Below are 13,408 nucleotides of genomic sequence, written 5' to 3'. Positions count from 1 at the left end.
AAGTGTCTATAAATTTAGTGATTTAACTAAAGGTGTTACTCTAGTCAACTGTGAATGTTATTTATTATAAATCTCACAGCTCTATTTCGGATCTGTTCTAGTTTCTACATGCTTTTTTTTTTAAGTTGAGAGGTCCCAAACAGAGGACTCATTTCGTTCTACTGATGTAATCAAGGTTAAATAACATTTTAATTTTATGTTCTTGATTTGTAAAAAAAAATAATTTTCAGCTTGAATGTTTAACTAATTTTTTTGAAGTTTATAAATATTTAGGTAGAACCTATTTAATCAACCATGGACCCGTTATATAACGTATTTATTTTGCCTGTTATTGTTAATGGAAGAGAAAGACAGTACCATACAAAAGATATAAAGTCAATAGAAAGCTAACAAAATTTAGTATACTTTCTTTCAATAGTTAAAACCAGGTTGTCGATTATACTTTGCACTGCAATTACTTTTCAGCCCGTCCAATCTCATTTATTTTAAAAACCAATTGCTCTGACTATGTGATTTAAGAAATAGAAGATCAAACGCAACATTTCATTACATGTTTAATTACCTGGAAAAGTTTTTGTTCTCAATCTACTCCCAACTCTATTACATTTTGGGTTTTTTTTTCACTCTGTGTACATTAGAGCCTCAATCATTTGGGCGTGTAATGATGAAAGATGTTTGTTGGGAGATGTGAATGTCATCCTGTGCTGGACAGATGAAGAGGCGTCGCCGGGCCTGACGTCACCCAGTGCGATCCGCACCCCTCAAACCACCCCCTAGCAACGCTAGTGGATAGATGCCAGGTGCAGAATTCCACAATAATGTGAATCAAGTAGCTAATGTTGCGGAGTCAGTAGTGCATTGATCTTAAGGAAGTTCCAATTTAGTTATAACCAAGATTCCTCGTCTTCGTTTATTAAAACGTTTTACCTTTTACCTTACCTTTACCTATCCCTTAGTCTGTGGACCGTTGGGGCACCACGCAAGATTTGTCGACCGTCTTTCTCCATTCCTCTCTGTATTTTGCCTTAGTTAAAACCTTTTTCAATGGTAGGCCCGTCCATTCTTTTATGTTGTCCTCCCATCGCTTTCTCTGTCTGCCTTTTTCCTGGTACTGTTCCCTGAAGGAAGGTCTTTGCGAGTCCCGAGGATCTTTTAATATTGCCATAGATTTTTAGCTTGCGTTTTTTTACGATAGTTTGCAAGTCATCAGGGGGTCCAATCGCTGCAGTAGCCTTGTTTCTAATCTCTTGGTTTGTGGTGAGTTCTTTAAATGTGATACCATAGGATCATTTTGTAGCATCTCAATTCCATTACTAGGATCCTCCTCTCTAGCTCTGCAGTCAGCGTCCAAGACTCATAAGCATATTAAAACTTGCATTGGACAATTCGGCACTATTTATAAGAACCAAACCAGAACTACTGACTAGCAGTGCACAGCCCACAGCAGCACTTGTGATGCTCAAGATTATCTCCAAAGACAAAGGTGTTACCCTCGGCATTAAGTAGATACTGATGCGCTCCTTGGTCATGGCAATATTCTTGTATATTTGCGAGTCTTGGAGCTAGCTGCAGAATTAGAGAGGAGGATCCTAGAAATGTAATCGAAATGTAAAAAAAAGTAAAATTTTTGACATGTTTCGGATGCTCTTTCAGAGTTGAATATAATTACTTCCTCGTCCAAACCTACCGCAAGACGACGGGGGATGGGAGCGGGCAGGGTTTAAACCCAGGGCCTTCGATAAGTCCGAACGACAGTCCAGCGCGCAAACCGCACGACCAGGCAGCCATGCTATAGATGCTAACACCTACAAAGACCAGATCTCAAATGATAAGATTAGAAACATGATCACAATGGTCATTGGGTACCACGATGACCTGCTGACCACATAAAAAACAAGCTAAAATTGTATGGACATATCACAAGACCATCATGCCTGTTCGGGAACAAAACCAGAGGAAAAAAGATAGGCAGACAGAGAAATTTATGGGGAGAGTATAAACGCATGAACAGGCCTGTTATTAAAAGAGGGTCTAGGCAAGCGAAAGTCAGGTAGAGAGAAAGACGGTCGACAGATTATGTGAGGAGCGCGCCAAAGGTTAAACAGACGAAGGTGAAGGTGAAGATGATATTCAAATGAATGATCTTTGCAATGCAGGATCTTTGCAAGTCTGGGACAAACTTGCGAAGGACTAGATTGATGATTTAAAAGAATTTCAGAACAGTTAGAACGTGATTCTCATGCTACTAAAATCTAGATTGAATTGTCTTGCTTCAAGCTGTGTGGACAACACAATGAACGATTTTTTTTTATTTTCGACTAATGGCAGTAGAGTCGCTCTTTCAGAGGCTCTACACCCACGAAGGGCGTACCAAAGTATTCATAGTTTTATGTTCAGGTCGCTTATATTTAACTGGATCCTCTTTAGTCACGAGAGAACAATAATATATTCTAGACTTAAAGGAAGGGTCCTCACAACTTCTCAGTGCGTATTTTTATAACTCTGCAATCCTTGCAGTGATGCCAAGTGTCATCAACCTTTTTATTGATGAAAATTTTTAGAATTTGAAACATTTGGTTTTAACTCTAGTAATATTTCCATCATGTATATTTCAGATTCTCAAGTCTGAAAAAAGAAGGTTACAAAAGACAGTTGGTGTGGAAACACAAACTCAAAATCGGCCCCCGAAGTAAAATGTTTTACATAATTCGGATAATCCTTCAGAGTTGATAGTTTACTTCCTAGTCCAAACCTCCCACAGGACGACGAGGGAGGGGAGCAGGCAGGGTTTGAATCTTCGATCGTCGATAAATCCAAACGACAGTCCAGCGCGCAGACCGCACGACCAGTGGTCCACCCAGGTAGGCTTCAATATTTTCAGAAAGAACATCCGAATGAAATTATATCAAAGACAAATGAGAGACAAGAATGGAGAAAGAAGGTTAACAGATCTTGTGTAGTGCCCCAACCGTCCCGCAGATCAAAGGATACGTGAAAGTGAATGTAAAGTTAGATTTGAACCTGGCCTAACTAGTTTGTGGTCTATAGGGCAGATGATGTAAAGTTCATCTGTTTTTTGTGGCCTACGGTTAACGAGGGTGTCATGTAGCCAGCACAACGACCAACCGCCTTTGCTTTTCCCCAACTAATGTCAGGTACCCATTAGAGCTGGGTAGACTCAGAAGTTGAAAATCCCAGTCTTCACCAGGATTCGAACCCGGGACCCTCGGTTCGAACTAAATAAGTTAATTGTTTTGAAAAGGCTCAAACTCATATTCGAATCATCAAAATAAAAAAAAAAATTCCGCTATATAGAAAAAATGTTCATGAAAATGATGTTTATAAGATTACTATTCGTCTTAAATTAGGTCTAACATTTAATGCATACTAATTAGCTTTTTCTTATAAAAAACTGGTTGCATAATTGATTTTAAAAATTAGAATTTTTGCTTTCAGGAAAAAAAAAAGTAGCCGTTGCATCAGAACTTTGAATGGTCTAAAATATTGTGAAGTCGGATTTTCAATATCTCTTCTAGTTTACGAGATCTAAACGGGACAGACGGACAGACATTTCGCACAAAACTAATAGCGTCTTTTCCCCTTTCGGGGGCCGCTAAAAATCGAAATTTACTATTTTAAAAAAACGTTCTTTGAAATATCTTAGCGTTAGTTAGGCGGAAATACTTTCAAGACTAAGACTACTTTATTGATCCAATTGGAAATTTGCAGTGATTACAAGGTCAAGGACTCTTTTCTCAAATAGAAACAACAACAAAAGCATTCACAAAAATAAAACAGACGCAAACATAAAGAGTTCATTAGTGACTACACACAGATGTCTTGATTCCTGCCACGTTTCCTAGTCAACGAGTAGCTTTGATATAGTCTGACCGAATGAGGAACGAACGAGTTTTTGTGTCGCTCGGTTCAAGTCTTGATTGACGACAGAAGTCGACCACTTGGCGACAGCAGGTATTTTGATAATTGGGTAATGACATAAATTATATACAACCATTAGTAGGTACAAATACTGCTTCTTCCCTAGTGCTATTAGAGCATGGAATGGGTTGCCTGAGCTAGCCAGGAAAACCAGTGACTTGGGCAGAATTTAAGTCATTGGTTAATATGCATGACTAAATGCATGACGCGTAGGACGTAATCATCTTCTTTTTTGAAGTAACGTCTGTATTATATAAGATAAGATAAGATATGTCTCTAATATCTATTTTTAGCGTGAGCCCCTTGATAAAAAGGGTACAGAAATGACGAAAGACGTGTTAAAATTTGGATGTCCCAATCGATTTATTGTTGACTTTTCTAGCAAGGAGAGATACGACCCCTCCCCCCCCCCCCCCCAAAAAAATTAGATTAGATACTACAGACATCAAATTACTGTATACATCAGATTACTGCATACATCAGATTACTGCATACATCAGATTACTGCATACATCAGATTACTGCATACACCAGATACTATACACATCAAATTACTGCATACATCAGATACTACACACATCTGTACATCTAGATAGAAAAACATTTCACAGTAAAAATAGGTTGTTTTTTATTTGCTTTTTTAGGTTGCATGAAATTGAATGGTCATATGACATGGGTAACTTGATATCTCTACCTTATATGAAGTATTGGAAGAGACGGCCCCACGCCTACACATGCATATCAAAAAACACTCATTATAAACACTCATAATAAACACTCATAATAAACACCCATTATACAATAACATTGCCACTCATATCAACTAAAGAGCTTACACGCACATCACTACGCATAATCACATTATTACTAAATACAGATAGACAATAAGCATGCACACCGGTACACACACACACACACTGGCACATCGCATATTTACACACACACTCACAAACCAGCATACAAGCGCATCAATATACGCTAAGCATTCACACACATCAACACAGACACGAACACAACACACACACACACTTAAAAAAAGAAAGTTTTAAAACCTGGTGACTGTTTGTACAAGTGCTAGACTTAAATGAACTTTACCCAATTCTTCTCATGATTGTTTCGCACTTTTAAAAAGATCTCGGTCATTTGTTTCCGTTGTATTAAATCATTGTTCTAGGTGACACGTTTATGTCGGGGGAATAGTGCAGTAATCAAATCTTTCCTTACACACGAAATACAGACATATTTACACACGAAATAACATGTGAGAGAGTCAGGTTCAGAAGTGTATCAAACATGGCTTGATAGATGTGTATCAAACATGGCTTGATAGATGTGTATCAAACATGGCTTGATAGATGTGTATCAAACATGGCTTGATAGATGTGTATCAAACATGGCTTAATAGATGTGTATCAAACATGGCTTGATAGATGTGTATCAAACATGGCTTGATAGATGTGTATCAAACATGGCTTGATAGATGTGTATCAAACATGGCTAGATAGATGTGTATCAAACATAACTTGATAGATGTGTATCAAACATGGCTTGATAGATGTGTATCAAACATGGCTTGATAGATGTGTATCAAACATGGCTTGATAGATGTGTATCAAACATAGCTTGATAGATGTGTATCAAACATAGCTTGATAGATGTGTATCAAACATGGCGTGATAGATGTGTATCAAACATAGCTAGATAGATGTGTATCAAACATAGCTTGATAGATGTGTATCAAACATAACTTAATAGATGTGTATCAAACATAGCTTGATAGATGTGTATCAAACATAACTTGATAGATGTGTATCAAACATAGCTTGATAGATGTGTATCAAACATAACTTGATAGATGTGTATCAAACATAGCTTGATAGATGTGTATCAAACATAACTAGATAGATGTGTATCAAACATAGCTTGATAGATGTGTATCAAACATAGCTTGATAGATGTGTATCAAACATAACTTGATAGATGTGTATCAAACATAGCTTGATAGATGTGTATCAAACATAGCTTGATAGATGTGTATCAAACATAGCTTGATAGATGTGTATCAAACATAACTTGATAGATGTGTATCAAACATAGCTTGATAGATGTGTATCAAACATAGCTTGATAGATGTGTATCAAACATAGCTTGATAGATGTGTATCAAACATATTTTGATAGATGTGTATCAAACAAGCTTGATAGATGTGTATCAAACATAACTAAATAGATGTGTATCAAACATAACTTGATAGATGTGTATCAAACATAGCTTGATAGATGTGTATCAAACATAACTTGATAGATGTGTATCAAACATAGCTTGATAGATGTGTATCAAACATAACTAGATAGATGTGTATCAAACATAGCTTGATAGATGTGTATCAAACATAGCTTGATAGATGTGTATCAAACATAACTTGATAGATGTGTATCAAACATAGCTTGATAGATGTGTATCAAACATAGCTTGATAGATGTGTATCAAACATAGCTTGATAGATGTGTATCAAACATAACTTGATAGATGTGTATCAAACATAGCTTGATAGATGTGTATCAAACATAGCTTGATAGATGTGTATCAAACATAGCTTGATAGATGTGTATCAAACATATTTTGATAGATGTGTATCAAACAAGCTTGATAGATATGTATCAAACATAACTTGATAGTTGTGTATCAAACATAGCTTGATAGATGTGTATCAAACATAGCTTGATAGATGTGTATCAAACATAACTTGATAGAAGTGTATCATACATAGCTTGATAGATGTGTATCAAACATGGCTTGATAGATGTGTATCAAACATAGCTTGATAGATGTGTATCAAACATAGCTTGATTGATGTGTATTAAACATAGCTTGATAGATGTGTATCAAACATAACTTGATTGTTAACGGATATTTTCACCATAAATAAATGTTAACAAGGAGTCAAACTAAATACTTCATTAAAACTTTTATCGACTGTATTGGGAGGTTTGTATATAAAGGTCAAGCGATTCGAGTCACCAATTAGCAGATTTTAAAACCATCAAACATAAGAATATTTATAACTTTTGTTTAAACGTATAGTTTTTTTTTACTTGTAATGTTGTTTTCAATATTAAGTCGCTTAAAAGAAAAATACTTCCATGCAATAATATTTTATTTATCATTCTTGACATAAGGTAGAAAGTGGCTGAGTGACAAGAGACGCTTGGGTACTTTCAAATGGGCTCGAGTTTTAACCTCGACTCGAGCAGAGTTATGTTTACAGGTACCCGCTCCCCCTCCGTTCTACCAAAAAGATTTGACCAGAGCGCCCTGTGAAGGCTATAAGAATGACAGTTGCACTGTGAAAAGAGTACTCACTTTGAAAGTTATTACAAGCATTCATTGCTGTGCATTTCATAATCATGTATCGTTTTTATTTGTAATTTAATAATGCAAGGTCGAAAGGCCAAGTACGCTTGAACTTGAACTTGGCTTGGCTTGGCTACCTATGAAGGGGGCTCGAGGTTCGACACCCAACTCGAGCAGAGTTGTGTTTACTGAGCGCCTAAAGGCAGCACAGAAAAACCTTCTCCCAGATACCCCCTCTCCCCACCGGCCAACAAATGAGATTGGACCATAGCGCTCTGAGCATGCTATAAGCATGAAAGTGGCGCTATATAAAAGCTATAATTTATTTCACTTATTTAATGCACAGACTCTTACAAGCACTTATGTAGATTAATTAATCATGGAACTATGGAAGACAACAAATTAATGAAATTTTCTGATGTATGATTAGTTTTTGTTTTTTTAAGTTCTCTATAAATTGTTTACACTATAATTGCAGAGAGCCGAGTAGGTAGCTTTTACTTTGTTGACAAGGCTAATAGAGCTTACAATAAGATGGTGCGCAAATGTTTAATTAGGTCAATTGATTCATTAAAACTTGTTCATGTTTACAAAGAAATGTTATAGTGTTATTCAGTCAGCCAGTGACGTCAGCGGTGTCAAGTATTTTTGTTTCCCCTTTGACGTCATATGCACAAATTTCATTTATAAAACATTCTAGCCAGGGGCGGACTGGCTATATGGGCATTTGGGCAAATGACGCTATATTGCTTATTAAGATATAGAGTTCACTGTGTGCATGCATATCGATACATTATCAAAGTTAATGATTTTCAAGGACCGATACACCTAGAAATGGATTCCCATCACATGATAGAGAATTTTATAGAAATTCCAGGGCCGATTTTGATACCCAGTCCACCCCTGATTCTAGCCAAAATTAACTTTGCGAAAACATTTTCAAACCTTCAAACCAATATAACGGTCGACCTCGAGTTTTCTCAATGCTGCCAATGTGTTTATAATTTTCTCTCTTTTCTCATTAATTTACCCATACCTTGATTATATATATATATGTATATTGCTCGCTTAAGAGTATAGGATTCTGTTTTGTTTTAGTGATGTTGTTTTTTTCCTTTTTACACATTTTTACAATATTTTTTATCGCACAAAGAAGAAAAAAAAATTCTCTCCCTTTTGTTAGCTATGTTAATCTGCTAAGAGCTTGACTTTTTTTACAAAAAATGTTATAGTCGTTGTTAAGTCCCCTGAAATCCTTGACGGTGTAATTGACATTACTGCGAGGTCACTGGCTATCCAAAGACAACCATCACCGAGGAGGACCCTGCTATTTCAACGATGCGTGTTCCGCCCCCAGCTCACCCCACCTCTCGTCGTATGTACTGTTCAGCCTACCTTTGTTTTGTTCGTAGATACTTGTGGCTGAAATTCTTGTAGCTGTGGTTGACTTAGAAAGGAGCTGTGTTTCTGTGAGCGAATTCTTATCTATCTCTATATATAATTATCTTCGTCTCCCAACAATGCGGGACACCATGCAAGCACGCCGAGTCTCTAACCCTCGATGAAAAAGTCATGGAAAGATAACTCTTTTATTTCTGCAAGTCGGACTAGAGTTACCCCACGTAACTTTCGCGGCGACAGAGAGCGAGGCTCAGAAAAAAAGAGGGAGGGGGTGTATGCTACGCAGCGGGTCGGCTCGTTAGTAAATAAATGAAGTAGCGGCAGACATGGGTCTAACCAGATTAAGGCGCTTACGTTCCTAGCATAGCATTAGAATGAATGTGAGCAAGAGATTTGGATATTTGTTGTCATTTATTTCTACTTTAAATGTATTCCTGTAGCTCTGCTATGCGCACCAGTATTCGTAAAGCACTTAGCACACATCAGCGCACCGTTCAGAACCGTGACAAAATGCATTGCTATGATAACTAATCATGGAACTATATGATAAAGATTTCCAACCACATATGAAAGCAGAGAAATAATACATTTTGTGGAGAAGACGAAGACTAATTAAGTAGTGGAAACGAACTAATTGAGTAGCGAAACGAACTAATTGAGTAGCGAAACGAACTAATTGAGTAATGGAAACGAACTAAACTGAGTAGTGGAAACGAACTAATTGAGTAGCGAAACGAACTAATTGAGTAGTGGAAACGAACTAATAGGGTAGTGGAAACGAACTAATTGAGTGGTGGAAACGAACTAATTGAGTAGTGGAAACGAACTAATTGAGTAGCGAAACGAACTAATTGAGTAATGGAAACGAACTAAACTGAGTAGTGGAAACGAACTGATTGAGTAGCGAAACGAACTAATTGAGTAGTGGAAACGAACTAATAGGGTAGTGGAAACGAACTAATTGAGTAGTGGAAACGAACTAATTGAGTAGCGAAAATGGACTAATTGAGTGGCAGAGTCGGACTAAATAAAGTATGCATTTTATAGCCGTTTAAACATTCGCGGATGCAAATACTGACGTAGGCAGGGTATAAACATTATTCTAAAAAGAACTGCAGAAAATGATACTTCTGTAACTACTCCTTTCATTTTATAGCTTCAAATTGTGTTTAGAGGGTCAAGGTCAGGCCACGTGTTCTTTTAGGTTTAGAGCCTTTCACTGGAGTTTTTCATACAAAAATGTATCCACAGTAATCTGCTCTTTGCTTACAGAATCGAATTTTAATTATTGCAGAAAAAAATGTATTATAAAGCTTATTAAAATACCGCTGCTTGTCAATACTTCTGTAATCTATACACCGAATACACAAAAAAAGACGGATATTTATGGATTTGACTCAATGTATAAAAATCTAGCACATAGTGACTACGCTGCTACTATATCAAGTATAGCTGACCTCACATTTAATTGGACAAGTATAAATTGTCGCTGATGCTGTCAACTTTTAAATCCTTCTGTACTAGCTTATTGGTTTTTTAAATTATAAGCCCCTACCTCCCCTATCCCCCAGGCTACAAATGCTACACGAGCTGTCAATAATTAGTTGATGCTCTCTCTCTTGTATATTCGTATGTAGAGATTCGCCCGCCCCGGGCACAAAGCAGAAGCATTTACGAATGTCCGAATTCTAATTTGATGGTGACACCCTGACCATCTTTGAGTCATTCACTAATCAGCTGACCCACCTACACATACACGCACACTCACCGGTTTAGTTAACTAATGACTATTCCTCTTTCGCTGACCACGAGGGGTGCAGGACATATTGCAAATTACAAAGTATTGTTGTTCACATTTATTATTCTTGTAAAGGAACTTGTTTAAATGCCTTCTTCACATCTGACTACCAAATGTTATTAGTCAGATAATATTAATATAACTGAGATGATATAAAAGCCTAAATATATTGTTATAACCCTATTCGCGACCCAAAAGGGTTAACTGTGTGTGATCAGCCGACATATGTGACACAGGCCTGTAATACAGTTTAGCGTGCTATATTGAAAGGCAAGGGACAGTACTGGCATGAACTTTGCACGTGAATATTGCCCGTGTTATGGTCATCTGATCATAAGCCTGCGCAGACCAGAGACACAGTGTGTAAGAAAGCGGCAGTTCAAGACCGGAGAGCGTTGAGACCGAGATTGTTAGTCTGCCATGAAGTCGGTCCTGGTGCAGTCCTCCAGTGAATCGTACGAGTCCAGGAAGAGACAGTAGAGTTTATGAGTTTAGTAGAGTGACATACAGTCTAACCTTGTAGTAGTTTATTGTGTTGCCAATTGTGTCATATTGGCTGTTTTATTTGACCCTTATTAAAGTACCAGATTATTTGGAGCCTTGTTGTCAAGTTGTTGATGTGTTGTGTTGTGTTGTGTTTAGCAGTGTTTACAGAAGGCCTGATTAGGAGAGATCGTAACAATATTGTTAGGCGCTTCCGCGCTGTGACTAATGCAACTTGGTCAAATAACGAAATCCAATAACACAGTCGAAAGGCCAACAATAGAAGTAAGTCGACGCTGACAGAGAATGTCGAATAAGTTTAATAATAATGAATGGAACCATCGAATGTCTTCAAGCTAAATCTCTACGTTCATATAGCAGCCAAACGTTGTCCGTTTTCTAATCGTGCCATAACAATATAAATAATACGTCAAGGTGACCAAGGTGCCTATTCAAAATGTTTAATAAAAGTATAAATAATTTCAGACACAGTTCTGGCAACTGAATATCCAATAAAAGTTCAACAAAACAATCTTTCAACGGATAATTGCTTCAATTTACACTAATTATCAGCCGAATGATGATGGCACAGTTATTTAAAAGATGCAGTTGTAAAAATGTTTGTTTGTAAAATGTTTTACATGTTTCGGATGTTCCTTCAGGGTTGAAGATAGTTTACTTCCTAGTCCAAACCTCCCGCAGGACGACGGGGGATGGGAGCGGGCAGGGTTTGAACCTGAAACCATCGATAAATCCAAACAACAGTCCAGCGAGCAAACCGCACGACCAGGCAGCCATCCTTGAGTCATTCATACTTCAACCTCTGTACGGACTAAAAAAAACAACTAACTTTGCTATGACTTAACTATAATTAGGCTTGTACTGACTTATTTCTCCTCTACTTCAAAACTTAACTTCATTTTGGTTGCGACTTTGCAGGTCAGTGTTCAGGAATTCTTATGAAGATTGGCATCTATTGTATTCACGATAAGAAAACGATAATTTCAGATGTTATAAAAAGAGAGAATGTTTAGAGTAGTCTTGGTGTGTGACAATGCGCATGAATTTGTGAATAAATATATTTGTTTTCACATTCCCTCCTACTCATATATTCTCCTTTATGGTTAATGCAGTGTTATGATAATTATATGCTGTATCGGTTGCCGTTCTTATGTTTACATCTGCTTGTAACTCGTCTGTAAGAATGTGTTCACGAAATGTGTGCTGTGTAGTCATTCAGTGTGTTAAAGCCATTCTATGCGGACATGGTTTTCGACTCAGTTATCTTTGTGTTCATAACATGCAGACAATCAAGTATACACCGTGAGAAATCGTACATATTTGATCAAATTATATATATATATATATATATATATATATATATATATATATATATATATATATATATATATATATATATATATATTGAGATTGAGAGAGTGAGAGAGAGGGGGAGGGAGGGAGATAGAGAAAGAGTGAGGGAGAGTGAGAGAGAGAGAGGAAGAGCATCATAGAAATATGAGCAAGTGTTACTGATAAAGAGATTTTGATGTTTGGGGGGGGGGGGGTATGAGTTTGAGAGAAAAGAGAGAGAGAAAGAAGAAAGAGATAAAAATAGAGAAGAGATTGAAGAGAGAGACAGAAGGTTGTTAAAAAAAGAGAGAGAAAACAATTCAGAAAGAGAGAACAGAGAGAGTGAAAGAATAGAGGCAGTAGAGGAATGGGATTAAAAGAAAGAAAAGACAACCATCCTTTGTGGGAATGAATGTGATGGTTATAAATGTGATGTTTATGAATGTGATGTTTATGAATGTGATGTTTATAAATGTGATGTTTATGAATGTGATGTTTATAAATGTGATGTTTATGAATGTGATGTTTATAAATGTGATGTTTATAAATGTGATGTTTATGAATGTGATGTTTATGAATGTGATGTTTATACATGTGATGTTTATACATGTGATGTTTATAAATGTGATGTTTATGAATGTGATGTTTATGAATGTGATGTTTATAAATGTGATGTTTATAAATGTGATGTTTATAAATGTGATGTTTATAAATGTGATGTTTATGAATGTGCTGTTTATGAATGTGCTGTTTATGAATGTGCTGTTTATGAATGTACTGTTTATGAACGTGCTGTTTATGAATGTGCTGTTTATGAACGTGCTGTTTATGAACGTGCTGTTTATGAATGTGCTGTTTATGAATGTGATATTTATAAATATAGTGTTTATCAATGTGTGATGTTTATGAATGCGCAATTTATGAATTTGATGTTTATGAATGTGTAATGTTTATGAACATATGATGTTTATGAATGTGTACTGATTCAAGCTCATAGACATAAATAAATATAGACTGGCCGAAGGAAGTAACTTCATGTAACTTGAAAACATGTATATCTATTGTATTCGGATTTCCGAA

Source organism: Biomphalaria glabrata, chromosome 12, assembly GCF_947242115.1.
Source record: "Biomphalaria glabrata chromosome 12, xgBioGlab47.1, whole genome shotgun sequence".
NCBI classification, from domain to species: Eukaryota; Metazoa; Mollusca; class Gastropoda; family Planorbidae; genus Biomphalaria; species Biomphalaria glabrata.
The sequence above is the reverse complement of the archived record's forward strand: the minus strand, read 5'-3'. Positions refer to the sequence as shown.